Below are 27,360 nucleotides of genomic sequence, written 5' to 3' on the forward strand. Positions count from 1 at the left end.
GCAACTTTAAAACACAGTGCTAGCGCTAAAAAACAAGAAAAAAATATTCAGTTTTTTATTTAATTTGGTAAACAAACAGCATTACAAAATATATTGTCGACTTCTTTAAATATTAGTGTAGGAATTAATGAATGACGAATTAAATCATCTTTTTTGGAAAATTTGTATCCACAATCTGAGCAAGAGAAGGTTTCTCGTCGGCATGAGCTAACATGTGTGATATCAACCGATGTTTTCGTGAACATTGATATACGCACTCTGAGCATGAGAATTTTTTCTTGCCGGTATGAATAAACATGTGTGACTTCAAATTATGTTTTTGTGAACATTTAAATTGACACTCCGAGCACGAGTATAGTTTCATGCCGGTATGAGTTAACATGTGAGATTTCAAATTACTCAGTTGGCAACATTTATATTGGCACTCAGAGCATGAATATGGTTTCTCACCGGTATGCATCAAAATGTGTCTTTTCAAATGATGTTTTTGTGAACATTTAAATTGGCACTTTGAGCATGAGAATGGTTTCTCACCGGTATGAGTAAACATGTGTGACTTCAAATGGCTTTTTTGTGCACTTTTATATTGGCACTCTAAGCATGCAAATGGTTTCTCGCCGGTATGAGTTAAAATATGTGTCTTCAAATTACGTTTTTGTGAACATTTAAATTGGCACTCCGAGCATGAGTATGGTTTCTCGCTAGTATGAGTCAAAATGTGTGTCCTCAAATTGCGTTTTTGTGTACATTTATATTGACACTCCGAGCATGAGTATGGTTTCTCGCTAGTATGAGTTGAAACGTGTCTTTTCAAATCACCTTTTCGTGAACATTTATACTGGCACTGTGGGCATGAAAATGATTTCTCGCGGCTATGTTTTAAAATGTGCGAATTAAATTTACTCTTCTCTGGACATTTATACGGACACTCTGAGCAGGTAAAATATTTCCGTCTCACTTGTAAACCTGAAATAAAAACAAGAACAATATAATGTAAATCTTGAATGCTTAAATCCAACTAAAATAAGCGATAAAAAGTTTGAGTTGTGCAAGAATAAAACGAGCTTCATTGAAAAATAGACGCTAAGTGAACTACGCTAGCTATGCTTTTAAACCAGTTGGTATATCAAATTTATTTTAGTGATTTTACACGAACTTAAAACGTTAGTGGATTATTTTTTATTTTCAATCATTGTTCACGCCTATAAGGCTTTAACATACATAAAACCGGGTTGTGGTCCCGTGGCTAGTGTTGGTCCGAGGTTCGAACCCCCCTCTACCCCAACTTATTTCCCATTTATGAAAAGTGAGTTATTTACAACTCGTTGAAAATGGCCCCAATATTCGAAATATTTGGGTTAATATTAAGAACTCAAATGTTTCCTTTAAAAAATAAAAAAAAAAAGTTACATAAAACACAAGTACATAAACAAGATAAAAAATTAAAAACATGAAAATAAACAAAACATAGAACAGTTTTTAGAAATATAGTTAAAATAGGAAAAATAAAAAGAAGCCGTTGAAGAGAGAAAAAATTGTATAAAAAATAAAAATTACCGTTTTTTTAATTTACATTGATTAAAATGACAGCTGTCAAACTCATGTCAATAGTGATGAGAAATTACTGATCATTGATCATGTACCGAAGAAAATAGATTTTATCAGTTTTTTTATGCAAATATGAAAGTTTGTTTCCAAAAATTGATATAAAAACGCAAAAACAAGCCTATTATAGTGTGTTGAGGATACAATTATTCACCAAAACATAAGAAATTTATACTTTTTTCGTGAACATTATTAAACGAATTATTTTTTTATTCGATCAAATTACATTGATCAATTTGTCCCATATCTGACGTTTTTGCAAAATGATGTAACCTTGTAAGAACGTCGTTAATAATTAGGTTTATTAAAAAAAAATAGTATTAAAGCTGACTTTATATATTTATGTTGATTTATATGTCAACCATTGTATTAAAAAAATAAATTAACATACCAAATACGAATGATTTTTCGTGTGTCAATCACTTCTTAGACGTTACTACAAAGTTATGTCGTCAGTTTTTCTGACAACTGTCATTCTAATCATGCTTTGTTTTAAGGACTATAGATAAACAAATAAAATTTAAAGGTATAAAGCAGCTAGGTACATAAGTACATTTTCGATATGGAACATACAGGTATATTGATTTTTTAAATTTACAAGACTCACTTTAAAGACATCGATGTTTTTAGCAAATTGATTGGCAAGTACATGTATCCATACTACTGGTGAATTCGCCGTGTAGTTGTTCGATGGTGGACCGCAGGAGAATATAGTATTACATCGGTACAATAATGACCAAATTCAATAAATTCTTGAAGACGGACATGACGAAAGTCGGAATAATCAGCGCGCGTGCATGCGAAGTTGTATGGATGCAGAGGATGCGAAATCTGAATGCAAATACAGAGTTATATGACGTTCTATCCTCCCTGCCCATTGTTACGGGCAACAGCGGCTTGTCGGCGGAAGTGTGACTTTCAAAAACTTCCATTCGATAAATGGCTAGAATAATACAACTCTGCTGCCGCCGTAATTTTGTGAACAATTGATCCAAAAAGAGTTTAATTCCTTTGCGGATCATCGTCCACCGTCCAAAGACAAAATCTCCGAGTGGGTAAAAAAGTATTACTTACTTGAAGCAATTTCATGTTTGTGAGTGGAATCCAAATTTTTTTGTTCAATGTCAGGATAATTTACATTAATCTCTGTGAACATCGTTATATCACTGGTTATCCTAGGCCGGTCAGTACTGGTCCCCGGTTCAGCCTTTACGGCAGCAACACCCGGCTCCTTGCTGCTGCAGGGCCGTGGCGCAACTTTCCCAGCCTGGAGAATGTCTCCTTCTACTTTGCTTATCCCCGGTTCAGCCTTCACGGCAGCAACAGCCGGCTCCTCGCTGCTGCGGAGCCGTGGCGCCCCTTCCCCAGCCCGGAGAATATCTCCTTCTACATCGCCAGTCCCCGGTTCAGCCTTCACGGCAGCAACACCCGGCTCCTTGCTGCTGCAGGGCCGTGGCGCAACTTTCCCAGCCTGGAGAATGTCTACTTCTACTTTGCTTATCCCCGGTTCAGCCTTCACGGCAGCAACAGCCGGCTCCTCGCTGCTGCGGAGCCGTGGCACCCCTTCCCCAGCCTGGAGAATATCTCCTTCTACATCGCCAGTCCCCGGTTCAGCCTTAATATTCAATGGAGGGAATTCCATGTTTAATAATTAAACCTGAAATTAACGATCTAGGAAATTACAAAAATAATTAATACAAACAATAAAATCAGAATTTCTAAAGCGAGAATCAAATATACGAATCTAGTAATAAAAGTTACACATATGATGTTTTTTGATTCTAGAGTTAAAAAAGGTCGTTTCACCGTCGTAAGACGTAAAGTGACACATTACCAACAGTTTAATTTTCTCCATAAGAAAATATGAAAGTCTCGGCATGTACAGAGCTTATGATCGGTCATAAACTGTATCAAGTGTTCACCTATGTGTGTTTAGTCATTACCATTATGCCAAGGTATTTGACTCTATGGTTCTGTGGTTCTGTGTTCTGTGGATCTGGTGGTAAAAAATAATAACATGTCAGTTGAAAAAATTACGCTTTTTGTGTGCTATGACTAATCATAATAGGTAATTCAAAATACTATGTAAATATCTAGTTATTTATTTATTTATACATCAACGGTTCAAAGAACCTTTTACAAAAAATAATAATTTACAGAAATAATCACAGCAGTGCACAATAATCATGTAGTACATAGTATAACATAATAGAATAATTAAAACTAAACAATTTAGTAAACATATAATACAAAAAGTTAAAAAGAAACATAACATTTCTTAATAAAAGAAAGCAATAACAATGAGAAAATCTTATGTACTAAATATAAATATAACACAGTAAAGTTGAGAATAACTAGATAATAATAATAAAAAAATTAATACAACATAAGTACTTAAAAAAATAAAAGTTTAACAACAGCAACAAACCATCACGCTGTTTCCGCGTAAGGGCAGGCACAGAGGATAGAACGCTAAATCACTCTATATTTCTACTCTACTCTATAATACTACTCTAGTACTTCATAGTCCTAACGCTCCTATATACCTGTGTAAAAAATTTCAACGCTTATCAGTTCATGGTTTACCTCTTCGTTCTCATTCTCAAGGCACTCTCTTAATACCCATCCACAATTCCTCTTTCTTCTCTAACTCATATAGTGTCCATGCGGCTCGACTGTGGAATCATCTCCCATCCACCATCAAAGATGTTACTACATTATCTCTGTTTAAATCACGTCTGAAGAAACATCTCCTTTCTCTTCCTTAATCTCTCCTCCTTTCCCTTTTCCTCTTTCCTCTTTTTTCCTTTTTCCCATTGAGTAATAGTTTTGATTTAAGGTAATTTATAAACAAATACGTTTATTTCTATTTTTATGTATTTTTAACTTTTTAATATTTTTTTCTATTGAATATGTTCTGTAACTTGAATTATAAAAATAAAACTTTTATTTTATTGGTTAGTTGGAAGAAATTGCCATTTGGCAATAAGCCCGCCAATGTACAAATAACATTATGTACAAAAAGTTAAATAAATAAATATATTTGCATACAGATCTCGCGTCCTCTACATTCACACATATTTTCATGCACGCGTGCCGATTACTCCGCCTTTAAACATGTCCATCTACGAGTATTTGTTGGATTTGGTTATGCCATGTCTTTCTCGGTCTTCCTCTATTTCTGCATCCATCAACATTTGCATTGTAAATATTTTTAGCCGTTATGCTCCAGACCTCTAAGTATCTTCTTCAAAAAAGTATTTTGTGTCATAATATTAAAGTGTGATCAAGAGTAGATCCAAGGTTCGCACCCCACTCTACGACAGCTTAATTCATAATATATATGATTTTATTTCATTAAATTAAGTAAAGCCACGCTAAACAGTCGCCTGAAAAATAGTTATTTTATGATATTTGAGGTTTTTAAAACAATTTCTTCAATTAACATATTACAACAGAGATGAAGAACATTTAAGAGAAGGTAATATAGAAGTCTAGGCATCTACAGGCATCATTTATGACCTATCAATGGCTGGTTTAAGTGGTTACTTTGCACACTGTGTAACATTCACCATTCTGCCCATATTTGAACATCTGTATTTCTTCAATTATTTAATCTGTATGTTTGTGAAGTTCAAGAGCAGAAACTTTTATTTATGCGGGTGAGATTCATTTAATTGAATTATTTCACCTTCATACTAGGCAACGCCTGAAAATCTTATTCTTTCAATTTCTATACTTTTTCATGGACCAGGTGGATTTATCAACAATATTTTGAGTTTGTCTAAATTTTTGTAGACAAAGACTGATGCTTCGACTTCTATATTACCTTCTCTTAAATGTCCTTCATCTCTGTTGTAATATGTTAATATAAACAGCTTTTAAGGGAGTTGAATCCAGTCCTTGTCAACAAAAATTTGGACAAACTCAAAATATTGTTGACTTTCTTCAATTGCTAGAGCATTATTATGGTATGACATAAGAACGTTATTTAACACGAAACGAATTACAAGTACAAACTTGCATTCATAGAATTAAGATTAGTCCAGAAACCGCATACGCACATCAAACAGAAAGCGACTCAACTACTCATAAATGAGTAGGTTTACGTTTTGACCCATTAGTTTCTTTGTAGACGTCGCTCAGTACGCAACTCCTGATTTGAATTCAACTATGCCGTGTTGTGTCCTTTCAAAGTAAAGAAATACTGCTAGGATCTTAAATAAACAGGATGCAATCACATTTCATGTGTAATTAGCTAATGAATGTGTATATAACAAATACATTACTTAAAAAATAAATTATTTTCTATCTGTCGGATTGTTGAAAAAACAAAATAAAAATCCGGCAATATTACCCGGTAACTTCAAGTATGCGCGCGGCGAAAGTGTGTCTGAGTGGGGGAATTATTGGACACAGTCCGATGTATTTAAATATGATTCTACACTCCTTCTGGACTATTCTTAATTCTACGCTAGCATTGCTAAAGAGCAATTGTAATATCCTCGAATCAACTCATTCGTATCCCTATTATGAGTAGTTTCTTTGCTAACTTGTCTGTGAAAATATAATGTAGTTACATAACTTGCAAAACGCAATTCTATAACGCAAAGCACCTTTCTTGATTTTTCCGATAGCTTATCTCAGCCTTACATAATGCACGAATCTCAATAGTTCCACATTAGCCTGAGAGATCGCATTTCGACAGCATTCAGCCTACTTTCATCCCTTTTTTTTCAAGTCCATACTTCGCTCCCGTACATCAGGGCCGGGACCAGGACTCCATTGTGAACTGCTAATTTCACCTCTTGCGACAAACATTTTTTTGCCAAGGTTGATTTAAGTGCACTGTACAGTGCGGTATTAAGTTGTAATTAAGTTAGATATGTTAGTGTAATAACTTGTGTATAGCACTAACACATATGTAAATATTAATCGGGAACTCGACACTGGCTAGAACACCCCAGTTGGGAGGTGAAAAGGCAAAATAAAACTAAAAAAGAAGCCTCGCGGTAATTAACCACTGTAATTTGAACTCCTGGCCTATTGTGGGGCTTGCTACGAACTAAATATATATGTGTTACTCACGTTTTGCGGCGATTTGTATGTTAAATCTTCGTTTACTTTTTTTACGCGTCCCACTTCGTGATCGACGGTTGACAGTAAATCCACAGATAAAATCTTACGTGATAGACAATCCACGAACAAATATAGAAATTACGGCTACAGGTTAATTATTAGTACTTGACTAGGTAATTAGTTTTATTTTGACTTTTACAGTTTCAGTTCAAATTTAATTGCTTGTTTTGCAATTCATTTTAAGTAAAATGGCTAATTTTAGATTCCGGATTGTTAATTTATTTGGGATAATTTGTTTAGCGCCATATTTGCAAAAAAAAAACTACCTCAAGAGCGCTGTTAATAAGCATACCAACACGTCTTGCAGCTACCAAGCTCCTAGTGATCGTAGTTTCTCATTTCTAATTATGTTAATTTTTTTACATGTTAAAGGATCTAGATTACAGCACGTCTTGCAGCTACAGAAAGCACGGATGTCTAAACATTTATCCCCATTTACACTGTACAAAAAATATGACTAATGACTTGGAATCGTTTTTAATTATCAAATAATTCTTCACAAATATAATCTAGATAACATGTCCTGCAGCTACAGAGCGCATTAACGATCCAAAATCTAGACCCTATTTACAGTTAAAGTTTAAGTGAGAAATGATTATATGTTAATTTAATTTACATAATATAATTAAGCACAAAAACCGTCACCCCGTAGGGGTTGGCAGAGAGGATAAAATGCCACAATACTAATTTTTTTTAAACAGACATCGCCTTCTTTACATTTATACATCTTCTCATGGTCGCACGTCGATTATTCCTACTCTTGAAATGTCCATTTTTAAGTATTTGAAACATTTGTTTATATTATAGTTTGTAAGTTTAATTAGTAAGTTCGTAAGCATTGCAGTAGTAAGTTTAGCAAGTGCACATAATGCAACGGCACAAAACGAAAACGGTGATAAAACTTGACAAAAGATTACTTTGTACTCACTTTGTACAATAAATAAATATTTTTTTAAAAATAAAATACAAAAATTAACATGTTACTTTGCTTTTTGTCTTTTGTCAGTCAATTTACTACAAGGGGGGGAGGGGTAAAGAATTAACTTCTGGCTTCGTGAAAGAATAAAATATATTAGAATACATAAAACTTAATTAACTTATTTTATTTATTTCATTTTATTTTATTAGGTAATTCAACAAAGATACATACCAGAAAACATACAATTTAAAAGCATTCGTCGATACAATTTTACATGCATATATATATTCAATTATAGAATTACACAAAATAGATTTATATATTAAGATTTAATACATATTTTTGAATATTTTTTTTATACAGGATACAATGAAATAAAAAATATGTTGTACGTGTGTACTTATTAAATAAAATTTATTCCCAAGAGATTATTCGCAAAAGCTGAGAGAGTATTATGAAAAATTACAATTTTATTGTTTCGGCAGTATATATTATATTCCCGACACATGCGGGCCATAGGTGTGTGGTATGTAGCATTATTTGAAAACAAAGGCAGTTTAAATATTTCCCGATGTCTGAGTATTCTCAATCCCGCATTTATTTGTATTTTATTTAGGAGGTTGGTATTTACTTTGTAGTTTAATATTTTATACAGAAATTTTATATTGAAAACAATGCGGCGTTTTATCAGAGAATTAAAATAAAAAAGAGTTACAAGTTGCTCGTAATTTGAATTTGAACGTGGGCTAGAAATTTGGAACTTATACAAATAGTAATGAAAAGAAAGGTAGAAATAATCTTAAAGATAAACTTTAAAATAACTTGACGAAGAGTGTGTGACGGAGGTGAGCGTCGCGGCGCTGCGACGTGTAGCAGCTCGATGCGTCTTCGACAGGCTCTGTCGACTGGACCCCGAAGCTGCAGCTGATCCGAGACTTCGGGAACAAAGAGCGGCGGCTGAAGGACTCGACGTGGTCCTGGAAGATCTTCTTAAACGTTTTCGAACGCGGCGTGAATTTTAGTTATTATTATGGTTAATCGGGCAGGTGTTTACTCGCGGCTTGAGTGGGTTGGAATTACGGTGGTGTACCGTGGCGTACGGCAGTGTGCCGCTCTGAGCTAGCGGACTTAGTGTGATTGATCGCGGTTGGCGAATTTAGCGAGTTTTACTCGTGACCTACGACTCAAACTGGCGAATTGAGAGATTACATTTCGAATATATCTAACGTCGCGACCCCTTTGAATCTTACATCGTGAATATCTGTAAACACTGATGTAGCGTATTTTATCCGAAATTCTTCCACACTCTCTCTGCTGGACTCTGGGCCTCCCTTACTGATGGGATCTTCCAATCATCGTCGGTTAAATCATGTTGGACCAACACCTTTTCTAGTTAGGTTTTCTAGTGGTTTCTCCTTTCTCTAACTTTTCTTCAGTCCTTGCTACTCGTCGTGATGTGCGTACCTTCCACTTTTCCCTTAGGCATGACTATTTATACACTTCATACAATATAAAACAATTCCATCATTTCTTCATATGAATTAATATAAAGCTACTTATTGAACTAATTAGCCTAATAGCATACATAATATTATTTATTGAGGTTTTTCGGTGCTAGACAATATTATTTACAATACCTTCCTACAATAATATTTTATTTAAGGATGATTTCAACTGAATGAATGATTTCGGCGTTAACATTTTTTCTTTTATTTATAAATTTTAGATACAATAAAAAGCATATTTTAAAGTAACCTCATACACTCAATTTTTTATTAGAATATATAATATGTATATTTATAGATCAGTTATTCCACTCCCTAGTTGGAAAATATGGTGTCTACAAAGAGCCTCTATGCATCTCTATCAGCTGCCACCTCCTCTACGTCCTCCCAAAGTCAGGTTCTCGTCCCGAAGTTCTGACAGAAACTGCCGACGAACAGCCAGCAGTGGACGTCCAGGACGTTGAGAACCTGATGCCTCATAAAGTAGGCGAGCGTGGTTAAGGCTCTCAGGAGGCATCCGAAGTATATGGCCCAGCCAACCGCATTACCTCTGCTTGATGGCAGCTGTCACCGGAGTTGTCTGCATCCGTTCTCTTATTATTTCATTCCTCACAAAGTCAAAGTACCGCACACTTGATATTCTTCTGAGACATCTATTCTCAAAACTCAAATTATGCCGTTTCGGGCCCTGGTGAGGTGCCACGGTTAGCATCCGTAGAGGAGAATAGGTGTTATATATAGGTTAGGATAAAGGTGGTATTTGGTTTTCACTGAGTATATATCCGATCTTCAGACAGCCTTCATACTGTTGAATGTGGCACCTACAACCCCAAGCCGGTTCTCTTTGAAAGCTGCTATTTTCTATCACCTATAATCTCTGGTATTTGAAACTCTCGATCCTTTCGATGATTTGGTTTGACAGTCAGGAGATTATGCAATACTGATTTTAAACCAATGCATGCTAACTACCGCGAAACCATCCAATTTTGCCCTTAATGGATATTTTGCCCAAAGAGTCTAATCTATGCTCAACCTTTAAAAAAGTATATTTCCATTTGAATTCGGTAAATTTGTTACATTAAGGAGGAAAGTAGATTTATGTCACTAACTCCACTCAGAAGCTTTTGTCACTAACTTTTACTCAGTGGCTTGTCAGAACCTGTCAAAAAGCGCGTGTAATTTGTTGCGGGCCAATTACGACTCGGTGTTTTTTGATATACTGCTCGATGGCAAAGACAAGGGCAAGTTTTTCTTGTTGATGATATCAAAACCCCCACTAAAGGAGGTTTTGATGATATAGACAAAGATTTTTAGATCATTTCCTTTTTATATTATATGCTGTCAGTAGCTCAAATCAAGAATTACAACGATGGGCAAATAAACCCGCATAAGTCGAGCCTCTGGGTTGTCATTTATGCTTAAACGAAAAAATGTGTTAGGACTTTCTTATTTTCATAATTAGTTTAAATTAAATTAAAACTAGTGTGAAGGTTTTGTACGCATTAGGTATTTTAGATTTTTAGAGGTATCATCATAATTGTGGATAATTAAATTTAATTCTTCTTTGCCTTAATTCATTTGATAATGTGTTTTTATATTCCTTATATTGGTATACAATTTGTTTCTATCTTTGATCATTTCCATTACATCGGGAGTTAGCCAGCCTTCATTATTATCCACCCTCAAACGATATCTTTTCAATTTCGTAGCTATGGACTTAGATTCCGAAATAATTTATATAATTTAAAAAAAAATTGATGTCTGGTTTTAACCTTCTCAGTTGTTCATTTAATATATGCCTGAAACAGTTATTATTTCTCACAACAAAGGTATAAGTATTTGCCATTTCGAAAAAGGTGTGTACCTACCTAATATTAAAAATTGTCATTTAGGTAATTAAGACTAGGATTAATGGTATGTGTACTTAAAAAAAACATTTCTTTAAATAAACAGGATTTATCAATTTTTTTTAAGTTATCAACCAGATTTTGACAACTCTAAGGCCGATAAATTGCTTGTATGAAAACAAATAGAGTTGGCGGATAAATTTGCCAAATTGTTTTTGGAGGAATATTTTATTAGTTAGCCACTGAAAACGACAATTTTGCCCTAGAATCAATAATTCAACACAGTAGTTTTAAAACAAAAACGCCATATGAGCTACAGTTCAACAAATAATGGTTGCGGGCAAACATGTACGAACATGGAGGTAATTTTGCCCGCCTAGTACATAAAATAGATTAGTATTTAAGTATGAAGACCATATCCATTTCTAGAGAAGCTGACGATGCACGGATGGGATATGCTTGTTTGTCATAATAGTGCTAATGCAATTAAAAGTATGAATGACTAGTATTTTCTTATATAGGACGACCATATCTATATTTGAGGATGGGGATATGCATTCACATGTTCCCACTTTCTCACATTTTTTTCATCATTAATATATGCAATATTACCACTTACACAACACTAATACTTTTGGTGCACTAGTACTAATGCTACACTTACACTACATTAATATTTATGCTACACTGACACTTCACTTATTCTTATGCTACACTAATACTTATTCTTATCTGAAACTTAAACTAAACGCTTGTAGAATAACATGTTTTAAAAATATATATTTTGTGTATCAATTAGAAAATCTGTGCTCAGCAATTCCGGTATTTCATTATTTGTAAATAATGAAATGCAAAATAAGCATGAGAACGGTTTCTAAACGGTATGAGTTAGCATGTGTGACTTCAACTGACTCTTTCGTAAACATTTATATTGGCACTCTGAGCATGAAAATAGTTTCTCACCGGTATGAGTTAACAAGTGTGACTGCAAATGGCTTTTTCTTAAACATTTATATTGGCACTCTGAGCATGAAAATGGTTTCTCACCGGTATGAATTAACATATGTGATTTTAAAATAGCCTTATGAGAACACTTTAACTGGCACACCGAGCATGAGAATGGTTGCTCGCCGGAATGAGTAAGCATGTGATATTTTAAAGTTTGTTTATGCGCACTTTTAAATTGGCACTCTGAGCATGGGAATGGTTTCTCACCGGTATGAGTTCTTATGTGTGCCCTCAACTGACTTTTTCTTGAAGATTTATACTGGCACTCTGAGCATGAAAATGGTTTCTCATCGGCATGAGTTAAGAAGTGCGATTTTAAAGAATTTTTATGAGAACATTTAAATTGGCACACCGAGCATGATAATAATTTCTCCCCGGAATGAGTTGACACATGGTATTTTAAAGCATTCTTGTATGAACTTTTAAATTGGCACTCTGAGCATGCGTACGGTTTCTCACCGGTATGAGTTCTAATGTGTGTCCTCAACTGACTTTTTCTAATACATTTATATTGGCACTCGGGGCATGAAAATGGTTTCTCACCGGTATGAGTTAACAAGTGCGATTCAAAAGTATATTTGTGAGAACATTTAAATTGGCACACTGAGCATGAGAATAGTTTTTCGCCGGTATGAGTTAACATGTGTAATTTCAAACGACTCTTTCGCGAACATTTGAATAGGCACTCTGAGCATTGGACTGGTTTCTCTCTTGTATGAGTACGCATGTGTTTTTTCAAATAACATTTATATGAAAATCTAAAATGACACTCTGAGCATGAGAATCGTTTCTCACCAGTATAAGTTAACACACGCGTTGTTGCTGTGCTATTATTTGGATATTTATATTGACACTCTCTATATTTCTGTCTTGCTTGTATACCTGAAACAAAATTAAGTTTAATGTTATTTGAGTATTATAATAAGCTAATAATATCAATATTTCTATTATAAATTTATGCTTTACAAACTATTTATCTATTTTATTTTATTAATATAAACAGCAAATCTGCCTTTTACAAAAAATTATAACACTAACATATTTAGTTAGATATATATTTTTTTTAAATTATAAATTTCATTTTACCCAAGATTTATAAAAACAATTAAACCTAAAAATTATACAAGATTTATTAAAAAAAAATAACTTAAAAATTATACAACATAGTAGAAGGTATAAACAATTCAAGAATAAATGTAAAAAACAAATTAAATAATAAAATATTTTAAAGTAATATAACAAGAAAATCATGAGTACTGTTTCATACAGCTGGGCAAAGTTAACAAAAAAATGTATATATTATGTAATGTATAAATAAATAAATATAATTACCACTCACCATCTTTGAAAAAGTTCAAAAGGTTTGTTCTACGGGAACAATACCCTGCACTAAATATATCCGATACGTGGGAATAACTATTGCCGAGTTCGTGAAGTCTGTTTAATACGGCATTACAAGTATACACTGTCCGTGAATTGTTGCTACAAAACGGTGGCACCTGTCTAGTCATTCTTCCAGGCACCCTGAAGTTGATGACAGATAATAGTTCAGGGCAATCCCTATTTCTCATGAAATCAATTATACGATACGCTACAACTTCCTGGGGGTTATGAAGTGAAACTAATATTGATTTTTTTTTACACTTTGCAAAATTCAATGATCAAATTGAGACTACATAAATATGAATACCGCCAGAGACACAGTATTTCAATATCGTCTGTCTATAAATATAAAAGGCAATGTTCGCATTTGTGTCCTCGAAGGACTGAATAACTACTGGACCGATTTACGTTTGGTTTTCAGCGAAATGTACATCTTTGCCAGGAGCAGGTTTATAACTAATTCAATTAAATATGCAGGAAACAAGTTAGGAGGGTAAATGTTTTATCCATCATCAGGATTGCATTCGACGAAAATGCATATACTAAACAATTAGGAGACTTTCTTCACATTTTTTTTTAGTATTTTCGGAATTGCTAAAATAATGTTAACTGACATTTTATACATTGTTGAAAATCGCATTCGTTAATAAAGTAACAGAGCTTTTACATCAAGTCTTTTTACATATGTAACATTAAGTCTTCCGAATATACCGAGAGAGCTAGTTCTAATTGGTACTCTTAAGATAATTTTTATTAAAGCTTTTTGTGCAATGATTATTTGTTTGAGCAATGTATCATTTGCACATCCTCATCCAATTATTCCAAAACTGATTGACTTATTGCGTAATATATTTTTTTATAAGATAATTTATTTGAATTCGCAAATCACCTAATCAATTTAAATCATGACTTTAATAAAAACACAGGAGTTAAAATCTTACATACAAATAATGAAGGATTAAAAGTAAATAATATGGAAATATTTTACATTAGGAAAGCTGTAAAAAAGAATGTTCCTTTGATCAATAATCAAACAAACTTCCAATGTAGTCATTTATACGATGTTCCACTGTAATGGTCACCCTATTATACCTATTAAGCTTACCCCTCCCTCCATCTCCTCTACTATTTTCATTCATTCTCAAACAACACAATATTTTTATAATTTAATTAGTGCATGTTTGTCCTAATCAGTGCATGTGCTTATTAAAATGCATGTCGTGTTGGTTTTATATTTTTGTGAAAAAACTATGGTGAAGGTGTATAGTGGTTTTGCATGTTAGTTTGCATGTTGGTTCAATTGGTGTCCTGACGAAGAGACGGGTACGTCTCGAAATCGGTAGACAAAGAAAGGTCGGTTAGTGGTTAAATACAAATATTTAATAACATTTAGTATAATTTATATAGATAAGAAACGGGATTGGTCCAAGTATGTTCCTTGAGGGACGCCAAATGAAATTTTGGTTTCGTCGCTAGATTTGTTACTAATCTTTATTATTTGCTTTCTGTTTTTCATGTAACTTTGAAACAGTTCCAATTCCTTATTAAGGATTCCAATACTCCAAAGTTTTTCAAAAAGTATGTCGTGTATATTGTATATAAAATGTTAAATAAATAAATAATAGAACGCATATTGTCAGTCTTATAGATATGTCATAGCTCATGAAAATCCAAGGCTGTGACTTCCGGAAACTTCCAACGATGCAATATTTTATTAAATTATTTATTTTATTTTTATATTGTCAACAATCAAACAATTTCAAAGTTCACAGACGGAATCTCAGAGCAGAAAACGTGGAAGGGAGTATCACTTACTTGATGCGATTTCATCGTGACGAGCGGAATCCAAACATTCTTGTTTGATGTCAGGGTAGTCGACATCTATCTCTGTGAAAATTATTATATCACTGGTTATCCTAGGCCGGTCAGTGCTGGTCCCCGGTTCAGCCTTTACGATAGCGACTCCTGGTTTGTCGCTTCTGCAAGGCAATGACGCCTCTTCTTCAGTATGGAGACCATTTCCTCCAATATCGCTAGTTCCCGGTTCAGCTTTCACGGTAGCGACACCTGGCTCCTCAGTTTTGCAAGGCCATGACACCTCCTCTTTAATATGGAGAATATCTCCTATATCGCTAGTCTCCGGTTCATCCTTCACGGTAGCAATAGCCGGTTCTTCGATTTTGCAAGGTAATAACGCTTCCCCAATATAGTGAAAATCTCCTTCTATGTTGCTAGTCCCCGGTTCAGCCTTAATATTTACTGAAGCGATTTTCATAATTTTGTTCATTGATTCTGCAGTTCGATATTCTGAAAATTATTCGAATTATGAACATAAAAAATTAAATCACAAATTACAAAATAAAGAAATAATGTGACGTCATCTTTTGTAAAAAAATAAACACTTATTTATTTTATTTAAATACTTATTTATTTTATTTACTTATTTATTTATAATACGGCACAAGCGCCTTTTACAATATAAAATATAATAATATAATGAGTTAACTAGATATACAAAAATTAAAAATTAAAAAAATAAAAAATAAAAAACAATATTAAAACATAGGTATAAAAAGAAAAAGAAAAATAACAAGAAATATGTGTATATATATATACATGTATGTTTGTCAGCATACAAAAGATATAGAAAATATAAAATTAATAAGCACCAGATCATTGAAATAAGTAGCTTTTGCAAATAAATCGTTAATCGTTACTATAGAACATCAGCAAATATTTACAAAGAGATGATTTGAATTCACAGAAACTCGAGTTAAAAATGTCTGTGTATACGCGGTATAGGTGAGTGACAAAGATGGTTAGTTTGAGAAGGGTGACAATAATATACACTGTTTTGTCTAGTTCTACGTATTGGTATATTAATATTTAATCCAGGAGTTCACAAAATCGAATTAAGAATTAATGATTTTATTTTAAAATATTAGGTCAGTTATTTTCCTGCAATCCTCCAGAGCAGGTAAATTCAAAATTTTAACAAAGCATGTAGTTTATTTATCTATATGAATATGCAGTTTAAAATTAATGAATCTTAAAAATTTTCGTTGGACTCTTTCAACATTATTTATGTAATTTAAACGGCTTGATGGTTTGTTTGTGTTTGTTTAATATTATGTCAACCACCACAGCGATTTCAAATAATTTTCTGTATTTTTTTTTATTTACATACGATTCCTTCAATCTTCCGGAAACGTCAATATCTTAGTTTTTTTTTAATCCAATTCATCAATCAGTAAATTCAAACAACAATTAATAAATAAAATACAATACTCATCGTCAAATTAAACGAAATACGAAACCGCGAATCTACTGCCGAGCTGTATTGTCTGGCACTCTATAATAACCTCCTTTGGCACCGCAGTCTGTGCTTGACAATATTCTTCCATTCCGTAGTTAACGAGGCCTGAATATCATAAGGTAATTTATTAAGGAATCCTATGCAGCTTATATTTATTTCTCGAATAATATCACTTGAAAGCTTTATTCCTAAATAGTGTAGGATAAATGTCGCTGGGGGTTTGGTTGGAGTTCCTACCCCAGTTAGAGATTGACAGAGAAGACACGAGGTTGGTGCTTAATGCGTATTTATTACATGGCGAATAAGATACGACAAATTTTTTTTGAGGAACGCGTGAGTAATGGAGATGATGAGTTGAATAGACTGCACTTGAACTGTGTGATGTCGTCGAGCTGGTCTGACGTGAACTGAACTGACTGACTGACTTTGTTGGGCAGGCTGAACGAGCTGACTGACTGATTTTGGCTGCGTCCTGTGGTCTCTTTATAGACGATGTTCCTTTGTAGTATATTTCTTCATGGTAGGGACGGTGTGAATGTACTGTAGAACGGTGCCCTCCGATTTCATGTGAAATACTCAGAGTTGCATTTTACGAATATATGGGATTCGATTGAAAATGATGACATTGCATCGTCGGTCATTAGTCTCTTTTAGGTGAACTAATTTAACACGTGTGTGTCATCGACTATGGACTATGGACCCTACAATAGTAATAATAAGATGTAACTTTTATTGCCTTGCCGACTCTACCGATTTTGGGAGTAATCTATCGATCTACCGAATTTGATGGTAATTCTACAGGTTTATAAACATTCGGAAAAATTAGCTGTTTTTATGTCACTTTCCCGATTGCTCGGGCATGACGGCTTTTGAACTGTTTGTGACATGCAAAACTTTCGAAAAAAAAACAGTTTTTAGAGCAGTAGCTCAATCACAGATAACTATCGACGTGCTTGAAAAAATTGCTAAGCATTTGAACGATCACAATGAACAATAATGAACATGCCTAAGTTATCGCAGTCATAAGCCAACGCTAGTGTCGGTTTGTTTTTTGTTTTGCTCGTAAACAAATACAGTTCACTGGCGAAAAATCGGCGTTTATCCAAAAAAAGAATACAATATATTGCATTTGCAAAGTAGTAAGGAGTATCTAATACAAGAAAGTGAAAGTTAAATTACAATTACTATGGCGACTGCTTTTCTTGACATTTGGCTGGCCAACCACCGGTTGAATGCAATAAATAGCGTAGAAAATAATAAATAAATAAATGAAAATAGCAGTTTTGAAATATTTTCCATATTTACACCGGCGAAATTCAAATATGTGATTGCGCAGCAGGATTAAACGTCGCGAAACGTAAATATTTTGACATTTAATATTAGGTGTTGTACATTGTGATCGCGAATACGATAAACAACCATGGTGAGAAATTATTATCGCGTCAATAGTTATTTGCGATTTAGCTACAGAGTGGCAAAATTGATTTTTTTGAAACTTTCTGGCTGATAACGAATCGACCGGTTTTAGCCGACGAAGTTTGGCAACGCTGACTAAGGTGGTTGTCATCTCATCTGCTCATGAACCACTACCACCTCTAGCTGGCACGTCTCGACGGCCTCACGCACGGGAGTTCCGGGTTCGATTCCCGGTGAGATCACATGGGCTAAATATGACTTTTCTCAAGCCTGGCGGTAATTAACCTCTGTAATTGGAACTCCCGATCTGTTGTGGAGCTCGCTACAAAGCAAACGTATATTTGGTACTTACTTTATGCAAATATTTGTATGTAAAATCTTAGTTTATTCTTCCGACAATATTGTAATTTATGTATTTATTGTCCACTGGATAATGGACGCGTGCCACTTAGTGCTCTACATGAACACCACAGATAAAATCACAGACTAGGCAAAATGGTTCACTCAGTCAAAATATCATAGAGTATAAAATTATTAAGTGACCTAACGGATTGTCTCGATATTTAACAACTACTGCGTATTTATTTTATTCATACTTAAATTATAAAAATATGAGCCTACAAAATTACAGGTATTCCTCGACTTACGACTATCAAGACACAATCAGAGCTGAGTCTACAGTCTGCGCTGAGGGTGGCGCGATAAAAGTTTGAACATTTGTCAAGCCGTTTTAAAATGTCTACAAGAAGGAAAATGACTTTTAAACGAAAGTGGCAATACTCAAAGAAGGGCAGTATTCTTATTATTATGGGTAACTTATATAATTGCCATTTAGATCATCTGTTTTTTGACTGTCCCCTCTACGAAAAAAGCGAATGCCTTCAAAATATTTGTGAAGAATATAATACGCTCCCTCTTAACGTAAATTTTTTACGCGCCCAGAATGATTTCGATACTTATTTACTTTTGATTAAATTCTTAAGGACAAATAATAAAAATATTTGAATTTGTTAAATATTATTTGCCAAATTTAAATAATAAGTATAATTGAATGTCCCTCTTTACTTTTGGCCCAAAATTTCATGTTATGTTTTCGTTTAATTTAGACGGTAATAATATTTTATTGTCACATAACTCTTTCATACTGATTTTAACTACCTCACATTATATTATATTTTTTTGTGGGTATGGGTTTTTTTTTGTCGTTCACTGAAGCGTATATTCTTTAAATATCTTATTCTTGTTTCTAAGAGCCAAAATCACTCGCAAACGAGTGGAGGCGTATAAAAAAAATGTAAAGTCTTAGTTAAAATTAGGATTAAGTAATTAAAATTTTAATGAACTTGATTTGTATTTTTTTTTTTCTGTCACTGATTACGTTGTATGCCTTCCAACGTTTAAACAATAAACCTTTTACGTACTTGTGGATTTGTTTATCTATTTGAATAGTTTAAAAATAAATAAAACAAAAATGTGGCTGTAAAATTTCAAAACAATTAGGTTAGTCCCATATTCATTTTAATTTATTGTACTTAAAAAAAATATTTAAAAAATCTTTGATTATTGAAAAATATTTACGAGTACATGAAAATATTTTTTTTATATGTATAAACTTATATGTATTTATTTGAAATGTAATATATGTTCTTTACTAACTTTGTATACTTTGTGGAAATCTGTTATTAGTTCTGAGTGTATACACTATATCTGTTTGTTTACTATAAATATGGATGTAGAACTGTTGATTTCCCAAATAAAATAAAATAAATACTTCTAGTTTTTAAACCCATCCCTGATTTATGTGTATAGTAATCTATCATGAGCCATTTTGCCATAAATAAATTGCTAAACAAAATAGTAACAGAAACTGGTTAGTTTCCGATAGGACGAAAAAACCTGATTACCTAGTCAAATACCAATAATTAACCTGTAGCCAAAATTTCTATGTTAGTTCGTGGATTGTCCATCACTTTACATTTTATCTGTGGTTCTTCCGTCAAGCGCTAACTGGTACGCGTCTCTATCCAGTGAACAATAAATACACAAATTACAATATTATTAGACGAGCGAACGAAGATTTAAAATACAAATCACCGCAAAAAGTAAGTAACAAATGTATATTTGGTTTGTAGCAAGCACCGCAATAGGCCAGGAGTTCTAATTGCAGTCAGGCTTGAGAAAAAAAATATTTAATTACAATATTTGAGTTTGTCCAAATGTTCATAGACAAAAGACTGGATTTCACCCCCTCGGGGGTCATTAAGATTAACAAATTACAACAGGGATGGAGAATACCTTAAATAAGGGAATATGGAAGTCAGGGCATTTACAGGCCTATGACCTGTCATTGGCTGGTTTAATAAGCCCTAAGCCCTGTAAATGCCTTGACTTCCATATTCCCTTATTTAACATATTTAATTATTGTGCTCTCTAAACTATTGAAAATTTAAAGCAATCGAAATATATGACACTTGGTATTTCGTGTCGTCAATGAAGATGAAGATGTTCGTAATACCAAAACCAAAATAATGCCTTGCTTCTCTTGAGGTATGGAAAAACACCAAAGCGGAGTTTACGAATAAAACCATTGGCAAAAATAAGTAACTAATAAAATTGGGTTTTAAACTTAGGATGCCGACAATGATAATAATCATACACGTGCGTTTTGGTAAATTTTGAAAGCTTAAGCAAATTCCTTGCAACTCGCCACGGTTAAATAATTGGGTTTTTGCACATATAACGGAGGTCATAATAAAACACGACTCCGTACAATGAAGTAAACCCCGAAATTGTTCCAAGGGCCCGGACTTAATTCTACCCCATCATAAAATGTAAAACTTCCCATCTCCGGAATGTGAGAAACTTTACCCGGATTATCTGCATAGGGCACTAACGCGGTCGACACATATTCCGGTCACTCATATGTGTGGAGGCAAGATGGTCAGTTTTACGCTTCAGGTTCCAATCAAGGAACTATAAAAACATTGCAGCGTAGAATTAAATTTACAAATCAGTATTTCACATCTTCCTTGCCGGGAATCGAACCCGACGTTCTATTCGACATGTATGTCTTTTTTCTTCCTTATTTCTCTATCCGCACTTGGTGATACATATAGCACTGAATCAGTTCGTTAAGTGATTCCCTTGTTACATTGAAGGTAAGGCGATCAGCTTTACGCTTCAGGTTCCGGTCCAGGAACCTCTATCAACCACCAACCACGAGGCGAAATTATAAATAAATTATATTTTAATCTCCATGTTTGTATTTAAGTTGATTTAATTAAGTTAGTGTAAGGTAATTATAATTATTATCATAGTTTTGTTCGATATATGTAAGTTTAGATGTAAGATTTGTGTAGTAATAAGGGTTGAAAAAATACAACATTCTTATTGTGCTATATGTGTGAGGAGGAAAGGAGACAGACACGATCGGGTGGTTCTATAAAAAGGACCACAGCCCTTAAGTTTTTTTAGTTGAGTGGCAGGTCTCCGGACCTCCAAAGTTTTTTTAGTTGAGGGAAGTTTTTTGTTGAGTATCAGTCGGTGATCAGTCGGGTGTCAACACACAGAGAAGAAAGTCGCGAAACTCGTCGCGGGACAAGTACTCGGACTTGTCCCAGCCCTTCGTTTGATCTCCAAACTCCGGACCTTTGAAGTTCCCTGGCCCATTCTGCCACCTTTCACCACGTGGCTGCCTGCAGCCATGTCCAAGGCGTCCGCCTACCGCCAGCGAAAGAACCATCTCCGCGCCCCTAGCCGCCCCTCAAGAACGCCGCTTCATCAGCGCACATCATGATGATGTACCCCACGCGTCGTCCCCAGACGTCCGCCTACGTTGTGCCGACAAACACGATGTCACCCACGCGTTAACTGCGACGTTAACTGGGCCCTCGCCACAGCTGCTGGACGCTGCCGCCGCAAACAACAACTCCACCTGCAACACGAAGCCTCACGCGTTGTCGACAAGACGTCCGCCAACGCGCTAACCGTTCGTCCTCGCCGCAACTGGACGCTGCCGCCGCAAACAACAACTCCGCCTTCAATACGCAGCCTCACGCGTCGTCGACAAGATGTCCGCCTACGCGCTAACCGGGCGTCCTCGCCGCAACTGGACGCTGCCGCCGCAAACAACAACTCCGCCTGCAACACGCAGCCTCACGCGTCGTCGACAAGATGTCCGCCTACGCACTAACCGTGCGCCCTCGCCGCAGCTGGACGCTGCCGCCCAAAACAACAACTCCGCCTGCAACACGCAGCCTCGCGCGTCGTCGACAAGACGTCCGCCTACTCGCTAACCGTGCGCCCTCGCCGCAGCTGAATGCTGCCGCCTTAGCTACCCACGCTACACCTTGCAGCTGGAAGCTGCTGCCTCCAGATCGTTTTGGGTAGTATTTAGTTTAGTTATAAGTCCGTAATCTTAAGAATGAATTTTAGACATAGGTTTAATATTTGTTTAATTATAAGGATTGTTATCCTTTATTTGTTAAAAACTATAAAACATACATGGAAATTTTAATCAAGTACTTTTTCATTATTATACACCCGTTCCTCTCAACATAATATTACAAGGCAATCCGATTAATTTTAACCAAATTCTTTTACTAATAAAGATAAACTTTAGAATTAAATAAAACAACAGGAAATCCTATATTTCTACTGTGTTAACCTTTTAAATTCATAGAACAAAATCTTATAAATCTAGCAGATTGATAAACTTGAATTCCATTGAATGTTCATTTGGATAAAATATCTTGGCATAATGGTAACGACTAAACAAACATAAGTGAACACTGGATACAGCTTATGACAGATCATAAGCTCTATACATGCTGAGACTTCCGTATTTACAAAAGCTTTGTCTCTTTTTAAAACATAAATAACCTTCATAAGTTTCCTTGTGGATAAAAGTTAAACTGTGGGTAAAGTGTCATCGTAAGATGTTGAAACGACCTTTTTTAATTATAGAATCATATAACATCTTATTTATGTGCAACTTTATTATTTCAAAAGTTACGTATATATAATCTCGCTCTAGAAATTATGATTTTATTGATTTTATAAATAATTTTCGTAATTTCCAGGATCTTCATTTCAGGTTTAGTTATAAAAAAGTATGGAATTCCCTTCGGTGAATGTTAAGGCTGAACCGGGGACTGGCGATGTAGAAGGAGATATTCTCCAGGCCGGGGAAGGGGCGCCACGGCCCCGCAGCAGCGAGGAGCCGGGTGTTACTGTCGTGAAGGCTGAACCGGGGACCAGTGCTGGCTGGCCTAGGATAACCAGCGATATAATGATCTTCACAGAGATTGATGTGGATTATCCTGACATTAAACAAGAATGTTTGGATTCCTCTCGCAAACGGGAAATTGCTTCAAGTAAGTAATACTTTTGACTGTGGACGATGGTTCGCAGAGGAATTTAACTCTTTATGCATAAATTGTTCGAATGGAAGTTTTTGGAAGTCACAACCGTGGATTTGTAATAGGCACGCGGTCATAAATTATGACTAACCTATACAGGTTCTATGACAAGCAAGCCGCTGTTTCCCCGTAATGGTCGGCAGGGAGGATTTAACTCTGTATTTGCATACAGATTCGCATACTCTACACTCATTCATCTTCGCATGCACGCGCGCCGATTATTCCGACTTTCGTCATGTCCTTCTTCAAGCTTTTGCTAAATTTAGTCGTTCCATGTCTTTCTCGGTCTTCCTGGATATCTGCATCCATCAACATTAGCACCGTAAATCTTTTTAGCCGTTTTTACGCTGTCCATTCAGTCTACATGTTCATATCAACGCCAAACTTCTTCCTTCATTTTGTCGATAATGCTTGTACATAATATTTTTTCGTTTGTTTTTGACAAGATTTATATGATAATAATCATGATTTATTAACAAAAATAACAATTACTTTATCTACTGCACTTAGGTAATAGATTTTTCTGGATCATGTCTAGTCTGCCTAACTAGGTACAACCTGTTTTAAGGCAGACATTTTTATGCAAAAATGAACAATAACATTACTGCCTACTAGTTAATTTACTATACAGTTATACAATATTAATTTATTATTTAGGAATGTATTTTGAGTAAAGTTTCATATTCGATGTATATTTTTATTTTATTTTATTTGATTATTTATTTATTATCATTATATTACATACACAAAATTATAATTTATGTAAAGTTGCTTTGACTAAGGGTTATTTACTCCGTTCTGACAGTAAAAAAAAAAAAAAAAAACAGTAATCAATTTATAGAAGCAGTTATAAAAATACAGGACAAAGTGAAAAACAAAGTAAAAAATTAAGTAAATCATGGTAAAAAATGTAGTAAAAACATAGTAGTAAAAACAAAGTAAAAATGCAGTAAAAACATAGTAAAAACATAGTAAAATGTAATAAAAACATAGTAAAATTGTAGTAAAAACATAGTAAATATGTAGTAAAAACATAATAAAAATGTAGTAAAAACATAGTAAAAATGTAGTGAAAAAACGTAGCAAAATAATTTTGTTTAATTGTATTTGAAGTGCTTGTCCTAACTGTTAAATTGTTAATGTAACTTAAATCTTGTATAGAAAATTTCTAAAACTCTTTCCTGCTAAGAAACTACATATTTATAGTTTTGATCTGATTGTTTTATGTTCGTGTAAAATGAATACAATAAATTTAATATGCTGACCGATTTAAGAACATAGCTGTTGTTTGTCAAAAATGTCTTACGTCTCAGTTGCTGGCAACTGGTACAGGGACTGTAAAATGTTGTAGTGTAAAAACACAATTTTAAAAAGGAATATTTTAAACAATCCATGTTGGAACTCAAACCCCTGCATGGTAGGCAAACTCGCTAATCTCTTCACCATGAGGCCGACTAAGTAATTTTAACTAAGGAAATTCCTTTCCGTCCATTTTTCAATCAAATTCGTTTTACTCTAGCAATACACAAACCTTTTTTCGCTTTGTTTTCGTAAAATTTACAATACATTATTTTGTTTTTATTTTAGGTTTACAAGTGAGACGGAAATATTTCACCTGTTCAGAGTGTCAATATAAATGTCCACAGAAGAGTAAATTGACAACGCACATGTTAACTCACGGCGGTGAGAAACCATTCTCATGCTCAGAGTGCCGATTAAAATTTTCACAAAAATGTCATTTGAAATCACACATTTTAACTCACTCCGGCGAAAAACCATACTCATGCTCGGATTGTCAGTATAAATGTTCAGATAAGAGTTATTTAAAATCTCACATGTTAACTCATACTGGTGAGAAACCATTCTCATGCTCAGAGTGCAAATTTAAATGTTCACTGGGACATAATTTTAAAAGACATATGTTAACTCATTCCGGAGAGAAACCTTATTCTTGCTCAAAGTGTCGATATAAATGTTCTCGAAAGAGTTCTTTAAAAAATCACATGTTAACTCACACCAGGAAGAAACAATTCTCATGCTCGGATTGCCAATTTAAATGTTCAATAAGAAATAATTTCCAAAGGCACGTGTTAACTCATACTGGCGAGAAACCATTCTCGTGCTCAGAGTGCCAATTTAAATGTTCTCAAAAACATAATTTGAAAACGCACATTTTAATTCATACCGGTAAGAAACCATACTCATGCGCGGAGTGTCAATATAAATGTTCTCAAAAGCGGTTTTTGAAATCTCACCTCTTAACTCATACCTACGAGAAACCATTCTCATGCTCAGATTGTAGAAACACGTTTTCCAAAAAAAGGGATTTAATTTATCATTCATTAATTCACATTGGTGAGAAAGTTCTTACTGTGAAATTACTAAAAATGAATACCTCGATAAACTTGGAATCAGTCGGTAATACTTAATAATCTATTTTTGCTGAGCTTATTAACAGTTATAGAACTTTATTTATAGAAATGTATTTACCATTAATACATAAATAATTTATATTAGGGACTTCTGTTATTATTAAAAGTATCGCTGAAGACCTCAATATAAAAATTCCTTTTTTTATGATAGAGTTAATTTAAATCTAGATTTATTTGATTTTTCTGTACAATTAGAGTACCTTATAGCCGAAACGTAAAACTACTCATTTGTGAGTACTTTGATGCACGTATGCGGTTTCTGGACTATTCTCATTCTATGTATTTAGAGCTTCCTTCCACCTTTGGCAGAAATAACTGCTAAAATTATTCTTCTTTGCATATTCTAGCGCATACGTTCCTAAGAAACTTTGCTGCTGAATTACCTTACTAGTTGTTGTGTCTGCGGTCAGACGTGCGCTGTTTTGTTGACCGCGGCGAACGCTCGACGATGTGATCGTTGTATTGAATAGTGAAGGAGGACACACAGTGGCGAGCTTCAAAACCTTATCTCATTTATGAAAAATGAACGTAGTAATATCTCGCTTATAATTTCATGATTTCAACTTAATTTTTTTTCGCTGAGTTTATCAACAGTTATATAACTAATGAACTTTTTTTAACTTTGTAAGATAAAGAAATGTATTTCCAATTAATAAGTAAATAATTAATATTTTATTCCTTAAAGTATAGCTTGATTAGAATGACTGCTACCAAACTAATTTCATTAGTGATAGTGATATTATTCATAAAAAATTAGACATTTATACTTTTTTCATCAACAACATCAAATGAATTATTTTTTTATACGATCAATTTACATTGATCAATTTGTCCCATCTCTAACGTTTTTGTAAAATAATGTAACCTTGTAAAAACGTCGTTAATAATCAGGTTTTTTTTTTTTTTTAGTTTTAAAGCTTATTTTATGTATTGTTGATTTATGTTTCAAGAATTGTATTGAAAAAATAAATTTACACGCCAGATACAAATTATTTTTCGTGTGTCAATATAAATAACTCCTTTGACGTTGCTACAAAGTTATGCCGTCACTTTTTCTGACAACTATCACTCTAATCATGTTACATTTTAAGGACTATAGGTATAAAAACTTATAATTAGAAATCAAACACTGATTTGAGTCATTCGTTTGAAATGTCATCCGTTTGAAAATACCCTAATAAGGCGAAACAATTGTCACGAAGTTTTTATTTTTTTATGTTTATATTTGTAAAAATAAAATAAAGTGTTCAGTAGACTCAAATCATTGTTTGATTTCTAATTACAAGTTTAAATATGGAGTTCTACAAAATAAACACCAAATCAATCAATATACCATAGGTATATTATGTAATTATTGAATGTATCGTCGA

The 27,360-nt window shown here is 34.1% G+C and overlaps 3 long non-coding RNA genes across 3 annotated transcripts; 1 reads left to right on the forward strand and 2 right to left on the reverse strand.

Annotated features, from left to right (window-relative positions):
* Positions 1-316: 316 nt before the first annotated feature.
* Positions 317-6,767, reverse strand: LOC148277149 (uncharacterized). Its single transcript, XR_015823575.1, has 2 exons — positions 6,694-6,767; positions 317-966 (listed from the first exon to the last, which is right to left on the reverse strand). It is a non-coding gene; the product is annotated as an uncharacterized LOC148277149 (long non-coding RNA).
* Positions 6,768-11,104: 4,337 nt separating this feature from the next.
* On the reverse strand, positions 11,105-18,609 carry LOC148277150 (uncharacterized). Its single transcript, XR_015823572.1, has 3 exons — positions 18,491-18,609; positions 15,222-15,713; positions 11,105-12,905 (listed from the first exon to the last, which is right to left on the reverse strand). It is a non-coding gene; the product is annotated as an uncharacterized LOC148277150 (long non-coding RNA).
* A 1,524-nt stretch (positions 18,610-20,133) lies between these two features.
* On the forward strand, positions 20,134-26,863 carry LOC148277151 (uncharacterized). The gene is made up of 3 exons (XR_015823573.1): positions 20,134-20,240; positions 23,220-23,513; positions 25,146-26,863. It is a non-coding gene; the product is annotated as an uncharacterized LOC148277151 (long non-coding RNA).
* The last annotated feature ends 497 nt before the right edge of the window (positions 26,864-27,360 follow it).

Source organism: Micrasema longulum, unplaced genomic scaffold (genome assembly GCF_059751315.1).
Source record: "Micrasema longulum isolate JH-2025_06_02 unplaced genomic scaffold, ASM5975131v1 h1tg001080l, whole genome shotgun sequence".
Classification (NCBI taxonomy): Eukaryota; Metazoa; Arthropoda; class Insecta; order Trichoptera; family Brachycentridae; genus Micrasema; species Micrasema longulum.